Raw genomic sequence first — 14309 nt, forward strand, 5'->3', positions numbered from 1 at the left:
AAAGGGTCATCAATCCAGTCTGGGCAAAGGAAGGGAGACACTTGTATTGGAAGCAGGTAATACATCTGCCTTCAAATGAGCAGTGAGAACTGGACACAGGGGCTGGGGGGAAATAAAACGTCAATAACCCCGCCTCACCCCATCCGACCTCACCACTCCCACATGATGAACCACCCCACCCACAATATGGCTAAAGGGACAACTGTTGATACAAAGACACCACCTACTGTCCTCCTATCTGTTCAGACTTCCTTTGTGTGTCTGAACATTATCTTAAAATCTTACAGCAAGCCCCTTCTGGCTGCTATCAACAATTATCAACAATCCCATTTACCATGCAGACCATACATCCCTCGCCATATTTTAATTAGTCAACGAATATCATTTAATTAAGGGCTTTATGCCAAAGAGTAAATACTATGAATTGGAAATTAAATAATTATAGCCTTCTCAGAATATTTAAAAGTCTAATCAAGTATAAAAGTTAAATTTTCCATAGCCATCATTAGCAGTACTATGGAGACAAAAAAAAGAGTAAAGATAATTAAAATATTTTGAGCTTGGAGGTTTACACATTACAAAGAAAAGGCCTCGAGAGCTTTGGATTACTAATTAGTTCACATTTAGCACTAACAAAACATCAACAGTGTAAGAAAGTTTGACAAGACGAAACCAAAACCTTACAGTTCTCTGTAACAAATTTCATGCATATATGATTATATTGGTATTTTAAATGTCATTATAGTTATGAATATACCCAGAATTCCCAAATACTCGAGGAAAAACCAAAAAACCTCTAAAAGGGTGTGGGTGTGTGGTGTGATATCTGACCACATTGAACTTTAACACTGACACATGAACTTAACGCTGAAGCTTGGTGACTTAGTATCAGTAGAAGTCAGTTCTGCAACACTGGAAATGTAACTATTCCAATTGAATACATTACGTGACCCATTAAAGTCAATAGACTATTGCATGCTTAAAGATAACCATATATATTCTTGTTGCAAGACTGGGTCCCTATCAGTGGCACAAGAACAAGCAAATCAGTTGAACTTTAATGATGAATATAACTCTGTATTAACCCTGGGTATAGAGTATGGAGAATTGGGCCCAAGATGCTTGCTTACAAAGCTTATCTAATGCAATTTGAATGGATTAGTGTGGATTTATCATTCTTGATGTTGCAGATCTTTAACAGCATAACAATCTTTTGTTTAAACTAGAGGAATAAAAACTGATTACTGCTAAAAGTAAGGCATATCACAGATTTTAGAAATAAGCTTGGCAATAAAGTTTTAAAACGTGTTTAGAAATTTACCTAGAAAGATAATATAATATCCACTTCCACATGGAAATAATCACAGTTCAGAATGTTGTATTTATTTTAGTAGGATTGCTGGAGATATAAACAGCATGAAACTGTGAAAAAGACTACTTACTTGCAATTAGCCATGATGGCATTGATCAGCTGACTGAACTGAATAAAAGGTTTAGCTGGAAGTCTGGAAGGTTGAATTTGAAATTGGTTCTTATTACTTCTATTTACCAGTACCTTTACCAAAGCAACAGCATGATAAACAAGATTCCGTCAAAAAGTAGAAAAGAAGAGGTTTGGGAAAAGTAGCTCTTTCGATAAGCCAATATCCGCATTGTGCTTTTAGAAATAATCCTCACAGAGAGTTATGCAAACTAATGGGATCTTATCTTGCCTGAATTTGTTCACATGAAGTCATAACCAAAGGATTCCATTTATCTAGCTGGATAAGGACTGCTCACAGAACTGGGCTCCATAATGCCTGTAATGTGGCCAGAGAAACTCATCCTCTGGCAAATACGCCTCATATCAAACTGTGCCCGCCGACCCCTCCACCCCCCCCGAAATGAAGGATCAGAACACACATAGAGAGACGGCAGGATATGCCATTTTGTGAAGAGCTAAATCAGAGTTGAGAGAGGAACACAGTGTTCAGTAAGCTTGCGTTGGCTTTACAATATATCATCATTTTCTGGCAGCTATGGTCCTCCATAGCCCCATTTTTAAAATATCTAAAACATTTTAATATGCAATAATATTTCAGTTATTGATAAGCAAGTACTGAAAATAGTTACAGTGGGCGTAATGGTACATTTCATGACTGACTTTGCAAACATACTTACGAACGGAGTCAGGGGTGAGTCGGCCAAAGAAATATCTTGATGCAGCGGGGGACCAGCAACTGCTTTGCAACCGAGTCATTTGCCTAAACTAAAGTTTTTTCCCACGAATGCTGGAGAGGCAAGGGCTATGTCAGGTTAGGTCTTAAAAATAGCCCCTCGCTCGGAAAAGGTGCAATTTTAAATACACCAATCTCCTGCTTACTCTTTAATGCGCCCTGGTTCAAATTGTGCCAGTCATGTGGTAAAGGACCTTCATGAGGTCACTCAGGAAATTTTGCACAGTGCAGGGAGTGAGGGCATCCCTGGCCTCAAGCCCCATTATGGGAACTGTGGAAGTGGCTGGGCTGTTAGCCCGAAAGCTGTACATGGTCTGCAACAGATCAACAAGATGTTGTAATTGAACGCAGATCCTACCCCTCCCGCACTACATTGGTAACTTTCAACGAGGCAGAGGCAGATATAACGTGTCAACACAGAAAACATTCACATTATGCAAACGTAGTAGAAACCAGCTAGGCAAGGACCTCTTCAGGTGGCAGAAACGTAGCAAACACACTCGTTGTTAACAGAATGCCAGAAAGCATGAGCAGAGCCCTTAAACTAATAGGTGTATAAACAGAGGAAAACCACAGTGGTAGTACAATAATATATCCAATTGATAGAGAACACAAGATGACAAAAGGATCAAGAATGCGAAGGACACATACGATAAAAGTACAGAGGGAGCTGGCACTGGACAGGAATCAGGAAACATAAGGTGGTTTCTTTCCTCACCTCTGGAACAGGCGTCCTCTGCAGGTCTCTCCCCTATTGGGCAGGTCTTTTTCCTCTCAGGTAGGGCTTCTGTGCCTTTGCCCTGTGCAGTCTCTGCATGACCCTCCGTAGTCAGGTGTGCGTATGAAGCCACAAGACCTAATGTGAGTTAGTGGTTGCATGCCAGTGAGTATTAATGGGACCAGAATCCAAAGCCCTTTGAGTCCTGATCCCTCCGGCTTTTCTAGACAGCTGCTGATCTTGTTGAGACACTGCTGCCACCAGGATGGCCAGACCCTAAGTGATGGAGGATGTGCCACCCTTACAATAACTGTGATTATACTAGGACAGATTACGAATATCTCTCTATGACTTAAACTGCCTCTACCTTATCCTTGCCTTGATTAAAAGCTGGAAGGAGCCAAATACCCTCTGAGAAGGAACGTGCAATAATGGAAGTCCTTACTGTTCTTTTACAAATACAAGATGGAAATTACATACAAGAGGTCAGAAAAGCAGATTTTACCCAACAGCGCTCGGCAGAGCAAGCAATGTAATGAGTATCCCCAAGCACTGTCTCCTCTGGCCCACAGGTGAATGTATGGGGGAGGACATGCAGGTACATGCCCATGCCTATTTTGCTGCTTTGGGCCTTGGACTGAGAGGCATGCTCACTCTATCCCACTGCTATTGGCAGGCACGGATCGTCTCTGCTCGCTGTCCCAGCTGTACAGGGTAATGCAGGTGCCTTTAAGAGATCTTGTCTCCTGTAGGTGTGGAGGTAGTGGCCTGCACACAAGGCTGAATCAACCCTCTGTATGTAGACGTGGATGGTGGCATGTCCCTTTCAGGGGACTCTCCAGTCCTCAAGTCATCGCTGAGCGGAAAATGGTTTGCCATCCCCAACGAAAACATTCATGCCAGAGCACCTTTTAGCCTAACTACCATCCGAGTGACAGTCCTTTCATATTTTTATTACCAAAAAAATATCTCTCAAATAGCCATAGACCAAATGGCGTGGCCTTGACCTGAGGAAGGAGGTTTGAACCTGATCTCTACATCCAGTGAGCCAAACCCCAAGGGGGGGGGAGGGGGGAGGGGGGGGAGGGGGGGGGGGGGGGGGGGGGGGGGAGGGGGGAGGGGGGGGGGGGGGGGCCATTGTTTATCGAGGTGAATGGCACATCTTCTCTCTCTGACCACAAATTCGCATCAGGACCTGACAACCTCTCCAATGAAGATGTTCACAGTACTACACTATGTATAAAACTTTGTCTTCACAAATCCGTAATTTGCTGATGAAAAGCCATTTTAGCAAAAAATCCCAGCTAGCTCGAAGCTTTGCCTTGCGAATCAGCACAGGGGGCGGCTGATGTACACACCCTGATCTAGAGTGACCAGATGTCCCCTGATTTTATAGGGAACAGTCTTGATTTTATATGGGTCCTTTCTTATATAGCTCCTATTCCCCCACCCCTGTCTCAGTTTTCACCATTATGCTGGCTGGAGCAGCCTAACCAACTGATCCAGCTCGTCCCCCTACCCAGCAGCTGCTGGTCATATACAGTATTGGGAAGAGCACACAACTGCACTAACTATAGGCAGGAGCACTAGAAGCACCTTGAACTCCTGTGTATTCTGAGTGCCCTATCCCCTTTAGTGTGCTGCAGTTACTTCCACGTGACCAGCCATGCCCCTGCTATTCTCTTGTCTGAGTGCTGTATCATCCCCAGGACAGTACGAGGAAGCAAGCACTGATTATCTCCTCAGGCAGGTTAGTTCTGCGGGCCCGCTATTCAAGCTGCTCAAAAGGAAGGGGATTCCATCCAGCACCCTCATAGGGTCACGCAGAATCTGGCCTTTGTATTAACTTAACACAAGCATTAAATAATAATTATCTTAAAGACACAGGTATGTGCAGCCAGTCCTCTATCTGGAATGCAATCAGAACGTCCATAAGCCCTAATATAAAGTGATCATATGTTCAAATAAAACTGAGGACATCGTTGTGGCCGGTGTTTTCTTGTTCTTGGGTGGAGTGGAGGTGTGGTGTAGGAGTATGTCAGACAAAAATAGTTATTCAAAAGAGCAAACGAAACACCCTTCAAATTCCCCCTTTTTTAGATAACTGGAATAAGAGGTAGTGCTCAAAGGTGGGACGTTTTTATTGCCGTAATAGTAATTATCATGAAACAGAGCGTTAGTGTTCACATATTGTCTGAACCGGACCAAATCTTTGATATTGTCTATGCTCATTTTAGACGCTCACAATCCAATCACTATCATTGCACTGAACGCTTACTCCACTGGACTTTTGTTCTCCGGTAGAGACCACAGCAAATTCCTCTACTTGGAAGCAACACATGTCAACCAAACCAAATTCTGTCCTTACAGAAACAAGACCATGCCAAATGGCACCAAGAAAAACTGTGAACATTTCAACGTGCCTCAAGAGACCTATGGCACTAAGGACATGATATGGAAAGCCAGAGCTGACTGTCAGAGTTATGCTCATCACCTAGACTGCTAAGAGCTACAGATTAAGTTCTCTTAATGTAAGTGGTTGGGGCTGGTGGGGTGAGCTTAAGAAACAGTAGAAACCAAGTTTACATCAGATTTGTGCCATGGGGCAGGGCTAAAAAGATGCATGAATCTCATGTTGCTCTTTGTGGGAGTGTAAAGACTCCTACTCAGATTTGAACCATTAGCGTTCATAACCTGGAGAAAGCTAAGCATGAACCTCTAAGCTTAATTACCACTAGATCTGATATCGCTGCCAACGCAGCACAAGTGATTTCCAAGGCTTGGCGCCCTCTCGGTCTCCCAAAACCTTCTCTGGGGACACCAAGACCAAAGCCCCTGAGCTCACAAAGGGAAAAAATATAAACCATGTCCACCCACCTCTCTCCCACCTCAGAAATTTCCTATCTCTGGCTACCGAGAGTTACTGAAATGGCAAACCACCTCCTTTACAATCAGCAATACCAGAAGCATGTCTCCTCTTCTTCCAACAAAAGAGACACAACCCAAAGACAAGGAAACAGAAAAGATCTATCCATCTCTTCCCCCTTAGCTTCTTCTGCCCTGGGAACACATAGGAGAGTTAGAACACAGAGAGCAGTCTTCCCCTCCCCCCTGTCTTTCCTTTCCCCACCATTTCCTGGTGGTAACTAGAAAACAAAATAATCAAACAGGTCTTAAAAAGCAAAAACTATTTTAATAACAAAAGAAAGAAAGAATAGAATACGTACTATAACCTATAGAGGACAGATAGCCAGGGTTTATCAACTTATAGACGATGAATAAACAATAGAAAAGGATAAACACCTTATCCAAAAACAATACAATTTAACGTAACTATATAGCCAAATGCAACATAAAGACTCTACCAGAGCCAGCAATACACAGATGCAATACAGCAAAACAATTTAAAAAGACTATACTGATGCTACCTTGTAACTTTCAAACGGAAAACATAAAGAAGAAGTAGAAAGGACTGGAAAATGATCCTCTCGCACAACACCAACGAACAACACACCAAACGAAATAAGAAGATGGGAAATGCCCCATGAAGCCACCCACACCCCTTTTTTTCAGGAGGGGGAATGAAAAAGGAGGAAAAGGAGAAAACAAAATAAGAAAGACAGAAAGAAAGAGAAAAAAACGGAAAGAAAAAAACAGATAGGAGAAGAAGAGAAATATAAAAAAAGAGAGAAAAAAGAAGAAAAAAAAAAAGACAAAATGATAAAGAATGAAAAATAAAAGAATATAAAGTAAAGGAAGGAACCACCATGTGTCTATCACCATCATCGCTTCAATCCAGTCCTTCCACTGGCACAGAGAGTCAATCCCCAAATCTAGCAGAGAAAATTTGTAATTGTCACTTAATTTTTCATCTCACAAGGAGAACCAGGCACCCAGGCATGTCCACACTCCCCCACTCCTGCCAATAAGCTGTGCCCCAACGACAGGAAAGACCTCACCCAACCTGATCCATCGACAAGGGCTGGGCGTCTATCCAGGCACCAGGGAAACTCAATGGCATAAGCTCCTGGCCCTGAGCCCAACTCTTTGATGGAGGATCACTCCTGAATCCTACTGACATTTAATCCCCTCTGAGTTAGTATTCGCTGAGCTTAACGGAGCCACAACAGAGCGGGTGTGCAGAGAACAGTTGAAGAGAATTCTGGATCAAGAAGAATCAGCTAGTGTTCAACACAATCAGACTGCAGCCATCACTTGATGTTTCCAGTAAAATAGTATTTCCACCACCCTAATACCTAAAAAACAAAAGCTTTACGAGTACAACCCAGTCTGACTCCAGTCACCTCACTGCTACTAAAAAGAATAACCAAATCTCTATTCCATTCTATCCTGCCAACACGAATCTGAAGTTGGATACAAAGTGGCTAAAGCATGGCTGGTTTAAGTTAAGCCTCAGTCTTGTTCGGTCTCTGTCACTAGAATTGCTTCATACATTAGCCCAGGTGACTTAACTTTCTCTCCCTTGGTTCTGGCCTTGATTTCCCACTAGTAAACCAGGATAGATCAATGCAAGGAAGAAAAAAAGACACAGAAATCTAACCAACTCATAGGTGAAATTTATTAACACGCGTGTTAGGAATATTAGATATTCAGAACCTATCCTGCAAAGGCCTATACTTTAAGAAATTAGGTGTATTCTTATCAACTAAGAAATATACGTTCGCTAGTATAAGAGGTAAGAAAGAAAGAACAAAATCACTGTCTGATGACTGGCCATCTCTTACATGTGACAGACTTAAGACCTTCGCTTAAAGAGGAGTTAGGCAGCCATAATGCAGCAAAGCTGGGAAGTGTAAATGGATCACTCCCTCACATCCAAAACTAGCACTTTGAAATAAAGATGCTTATTGGGAAATTACAAATCGCGGCCTGATATTCCTATCACCAACATACCAGAGAAAGGGAAGAGCCTAGAAGATGAAAAGGAACTAGTTTGAATCGTATCACTTCGCAAGAACTCAACTTATCATAGACACACTGGAGAACCTTAATAGTCTAGTATAGATTATTAAGTTGAAAGATCCTCAATCTTCTGTATTGTTTTGTATGTATTATTTGCCACGGTCTCCCACCTGTCAGGTCTGTAATTGGTTTCTGAGTTCTACGTATCATTAATTTTGGTTGGGTGTAAACCACAGAATTAAGTGGGTGGAGGTAATAAAATTGGGTATAGAGATATATCAACATTTACCAAAAATAACAACCAAAATGTTAAAAAAAATTGGTTAAAGAGCATTAAGTTACAGAGTAAAAATGATGTGGTTAAGAAGAAACAGCTAAGACAAAACTACAGACTCAGGTTTTGCTATATAGTCTGAAGTCAATCAGGAAGTGGGGGGGGGGCGGGAAATGGGAACAGGGATTGCGGATGGGGGAATTGGGATCATGTTTTGCTAAAGAGGGGATGGGAACAGGAAGAGGGACAGGGACACAGGCAAGGCTCTGTGGTGTCAGAGCTGGGAAGGGGGACACTAAGGAAGGAAACTGGAATCATCCTTGCTGGAAGTTCACCCCAATGAACGATTGTTTGCGCCTTTGGACTTCGGGTATTGTTGCTCTCTGTTCATGCGAGAAGGACAAGGGAAATGAGATGGTGAAGGAATAAGCCCTAACGCAAGGCCTAAGAGATTCTGTACTGGCTGAGCGTCAGTGTGCTTTGGCACACACACAGAGACAATGTAAAAGGATGCCTGGCCCCGGAACAATTCTGAGAGGATCAATCTGTTCTTCCTGCTTAGGGGGAAAAAGGGCAAGAGCAACACCAAGTGCAGGAGTTACATGGCTGTGTAATTTTTTCAGCAAGAAAAAAACCTGCTTGTTTTCTATGATGACTCGCCTGTTTGTGTTAGCCCACCAACAAATAGACATGACAATACTTAGCACTTATATAGTATGAGCAGTAAGGGGGGAAAGAAATTCCTTTGATCAGGTTCAGTTTTGTTTCCTTTCAGGATATGTCTACATTGCAGCTTTGAGCTAGCCTCCCAGCCTGGCGTGACAGACTCACATTAGCAGAACTGGAGCTAGTGCACTAAAAATAACAGTGAGGAGGTTGCAGCTCCAGCAAAGACTCAAGCTAGCCACTCAAGCTCAGATGCTGGAGGCCAGGTGGGCTTGAGAGCCCGAGCTGTGGCCAGAGCCGCAACATTCACACTGCTACATGCAGTGCACCAGCTGAAATCCATCTACTCACACTGGGAAGCTCACTCAGTTGCAGTGTAGACACTCTCCTTTTCATTGGGTGTCTCACTGTCCTTGCATTATAAGAAAGAGTAAAGAGCAATGCCCAATTTATCTTTTCTCCATACCATTTATTTTGTATACTTCCTGCATGTCCTTCTTATTTGCTCCTTCTCTGAACTAAAGAAGCCTAATCTGGTCAGTCTCAGAGGCCTCAAGCCATTTTCATTATCTGTGTTCGGACCCTTTTAGTTCTGCTGTTTATTTATTTATTTAAAGATGAGGTGACCAGACCTGAACACAGCAGTCCAGGTGCTGCCATAGAGAATACCTATAATACACAATAAGTAAGTGTGTGTGTGTGTGTGTGTTCGTTTTACACACATATACACACACAGAGAGAGAGAATAGACAATATTTTCTGTATATTTACACCAGTAAATCAGTTGATTTTCTCACATAGCAAATTGGTATGCATGAGTGAAATCCTGGCCCGCCATGAAGTCTATGGGAGCTTTGCCATTGATTTCACAGTGGGATCAGGATTTTATCTTGTATGCTTATTTTTAAAAATGTGTCAAAATTGATTTAAAAAAAGACAAGAGCAAATTAACAGCATGCTTTAGAGTGTTGGTGGTGAAACTAACCTTTCGATTTTGGAGATCTTCTCAATTGTTGAATACACGCACACACATATTATGGAAATTCCTTTTGTACCTCATTTGATTAATTTTTCTTTGAACAACTATGCAGTGGAAAAAGGAAGCAGTGAAAAGGCACAATAGGAATCTCAAAAGACTATTCAGTGTCTGACACTTAGTGGTAGGAATTAGGTACTACAGCTCTTATATCAGAAACTACAGTAATAAAAGAAAAAAGAACAGGAGTACTTGTGGCACCTTAGGGACTAACAAATTTATTTAAGCATAAGCTTTCATGGACTACAGCTCACTTCATTGGATGCATAGAATGGAACATACAGTAAGCAGATATTAATACATACAGAGAACATGAAAAGGTGGAAGTATGCATGCCAACTGTAAGAAGCTAATTAAGTAAGAGAAGCTATTATCAGCAGGGGAGAAAAACTTTTGAAGTGATAATCAAGATGGCCCATTTTGGACAGTTGACACAAAGGTGTGAGGACACTTTAATATGGGGAAATAGATTCAATAAAGAAATAATAAAGTAATAAAAGACATCTGGAAATCTCTCAGATTTTTTTTTTTTTTAAAAAAACCCTTCCAGTTTTTTGAACTGTCACTTTTAAAATGCATTCTAGTAATTTTCTAAAGCTACAGTATCAACACAGTAGGAATAAGAAAAAGCTAGGGCTTCAATTAACTGTAATAGAACAGAGATGTAAGAAATCAAGGCATTTTCATTTGCTTTGAACTAAGTATTGCAAATCAAAATCACTTTTATTTGATATAAACTCTTAAGGTCAGTGACTACCTTCCTATTTTTGTGTATTGGCTCTTTATTAAATAATATTTTCCACAGTGATGTTTAACCCTATCATGGTTTGCTATGATCACTATATTTGGGAATCTGGGAAAAAGTGACAATCAAGGAAATTCTTTCCTTTCTATTTTTAAAACCACCCAGAAACTTAAAGGGGACTTAGTTTAAAAACATCAATAGATAATTAGAAAAAGAGAATAATTAAAGTAACAATTACCAATAAAAACCCAGTTAGACCTTGAAATCAGTTCAAGAGAAATCAGAAGGGCACAGTACCAATTACCTTATAGTGGGCAGTGAAATCTAGTCTACCAAGAATATCCTTGGTTCTAATACAAAGGCCCAATACTGCAAGTTCCTGAGAGACCTCAAATCCCATTGGCTTCTAGAAACCAAGAGGGTATTCTGCACCAAGCAAGAGGTATTCAGTACCTTGCAGGCCCAACCTCAATCATTGTGAACAAATCACTGAAAAAAGAAGAATGGAAATAAAAAAATAGTTTGTAAATAAATGCAGCCATTTGGGGCAAAGAAATCCAGGCCTCTTTCTGATTTGAGGGGTAGGACAGGTCCAAGATGCTATGCACAGTGGAAACTACAGTGAGGAAAAAGGAGACTCTTAACAGCAAGTCATAGTTGGAGATGCACAGCAGGTATGGCAATCTGATTTTATGGACAGGAACACTCAAAATCCAGTAGTACATTTTGCTTCCTGGATCTCCTTTCCCACAGTTGATAAATGGGTATAATCAATCATATAATAATGTATTAGTGCAGCACAGTGACTAATACTGAAGTAATACATTTTAATACTCCTGATTTTAACATCCATATTGAAATCTCATTTTCCTCTCTTGCTCTCTTTCATACTGCGCTTGTATGTACCTAGATCAATCTATCATACTGTTGCCCCTTTTGGCCTGAACAGTTAACCAGTATTTGGAGCCTTGCACAGTTGTGTTCGTTAGGATAAAAAATGGATGGTATGGAGTCAGGTATATACTTGGTGTAATCTTGTTTATTTATAGAGAACATACTCAAAGTCCTGTTTCCCTGAATACAGTTGACATAACCAACAAGTGATTTCCTTGCCCAGAAACCCCTAGAGTTCCACTCCAGTAGACGCTATACCCAAGAAACTCTGCTTATTTGCTTCCTTTCAGGGTTATTTTCACAACTGGAGATGGTCAGGAACCAACCAGGTTGAACCTGTTGAGCCTGAAAAAAAGTGCTTGACACATCCATTGGCTGTAATGAGGTCGGTGACTGTCCTTGGATCTAAGAACCTCCCCTGCAATGGTGGCTATTAACACCTTTCAGCATAGCAATATCTATCAGGGTGTTTTATGGGCCCAACACCCTAGCAGCTAGAAGACAGAAGCTACTTTCCTTATATTTTTAATTTAACACATGAATTGCTTTATAATATTTATTGCTTTTAGTCAGATACAATTTTAAAATGGAAATTAATTAGATATGTACACTTGCATGTAGGTGGTAGTGTGGATATCCATGAACTCATTTACATTACTGTGAGATGCCTGCAATGCATAGGTACATAAATGTCCCACTGCACCAGCTGCTCCAGTGTCCTGTCTCTGAGTATGCCCATTGCCAGAAACTTCAGAGGAAGGTGCAAGAAACCCTAGAAGCTATGTGATAACCTGCCCATGTGGAAAGTTTCTTCCTATTCCCCAGGGACGTAGTGGTTGTTTTATGCCCTAATGCATGAGGCTATTCTTATTGGACAACAAAATGGCAGATGAAATTCAATGTTGATAAATGCAAAGTAATCTACAATGGAAAACATAATCCCAACTATACATACAAAATGATGGGGTCTAAATTAGCTGTTACCACTCAAGAAAGATCTTGGAGTCACTCTGGATAGTTTTCTGAGAACATCTGCTCAATGTGCAGCAGCAGCAAAAAACAAAAAAGCGAACAGAATGTTAGAAACCATTAGAAAAGGGATAGACAAGAAGACAGAAAATATCATATTGCTAGTATATAAATCCATGCACCTCCACCTTGAATACTGCACATAATTCTGGTCATTCCATCTCAAAAAAAGGTCTCTTAGAACTGGAAAAAGTACTAAGAGGGGCAACAAAAATGATTAGGGGTATGGAACACCTTCCATATGAGGAGAAATTAGAAAGACTGGGACTGTTCATTTTAGAAAATAGATGACTATGGGAATCTGACAGAGGTCTATAAAATCGTGAATGGTGTGGAGAAAGTGAATAAGGAAGTGTTATGTACTCCTTCACATAACACAAGAACTAGGGGTCACCCAATGAAATTAAGAGGCAGCAGGTTTAAAACAAACATCAGGAAGTACTTCATACAACACACAGAACTCACTGCCAGGGGATGTTGTGAAGGCCAAAAGAATAACTGGGTTCAGAAAAGAATTAGATAAACTTACAGAGGATAGGTCCATCAATGGCTATTAGCCAAGATGGTCAAGGACGCATCCCCATGCTCCAGGTGTTCCTAAACCTCTGATTGCTAGAAGTTGGGACTGAACAACTTCCCTCTAAAATGTCCCAATCTCGTCAGTCTCTTCTAGTTCTGAAGTCTCTCATATGGTTCCACAATCTATCCCACACCTTTGGCCAACTCACCTGCCCTCTGCTCACTAATCTAGAATAATGGGATAGGCTTGTAGGTGGTAAACCTCAAAGTAGCTTGCAACAGCTACCACTTATTTTAAATCAGCTGACTGATTTTCCTTTTCCCACATACCCTGTCTGGAAAGTACATATGGCACAGCCCAAAAACAGAAATATTATGTCCTAACCAGTGATAAGTCTAATGTTGTATTTCACAAACTCAATAGATCTAGAAATGGGAGTTTCATCCCTCTGGAGAAGGCACTGTGACAGTTTTCTGATGGATCCCAGTACTTGTTTCTATCTCTAATTAGGCATAAATTAATCAAAGCACCTGTTTTTTTCCTGTAAAGAGATACAAATAGATGTTCCAACAAAATTTTAGCAGAATTGTCTCAAATAGTTGCAAGATCATTTTTTCCATTACACATGTTGTATATACAGATCACATAACTCTGTAATAGAAAGGTTCTTTTGGCTTACGTTTGGGGTGGCCTACATAACTCACAGTTCATGACTTTGTGAGTAATGCCTACATCCCAAACTCATACTATAAGACTAGCATACCACTTGATGTACTCTATATAAGCCACAGAGAAGACATTCACAGATAAGATAATTTACAATTTAGGCTGTCAGTTAATCACAGTTAACTCATGCGATTAACTCAAAAAATTAATCATGTTTTAAAAAAAATCACAGTTAATCACAGTTTTAATTACACTGTTAAACAATAGGATACCAGCTGAAATGTATTAAATATTTTTGGATGTTTCTCTACATTTGCAAATATATTGATTTCAATTACAACACAGAATACAAAGTGTACAGTGCTCACTTTATATTATTTTTATTACAAATATTTGCACTGTAAAAATGATAAAAATAATATTTCTCAATTCACCTCATACAAGTACTGTAGTGCAATCTCTATTGTGAAAGTGAAACTTACAAATGTAGATTTTTGTTACGTAATTGCACTCAAAAACAAAACAATGTAAAACTTTAGAGCCTACAAGTCCACTCAGTCCTACTTCTTGTTCAGCCAATCGCTAAGACAAATAAGTTTGTTTACATTTACGGGTGATAATG

This window comes from Chelonoidis abingdonii, chromosome 2 (assembly GCF_003597395.2).
Source record: "Chelonoidis abingdonii isolate Lonesome George chromosome 2, CheloAbing_2.0, whole genome shotgun sequence".
NCBI lineage: Eukaryota > Metazoa > Chordata > Testudines > Testudinidae > Chelonoidis > Chelonoidis abingdonii.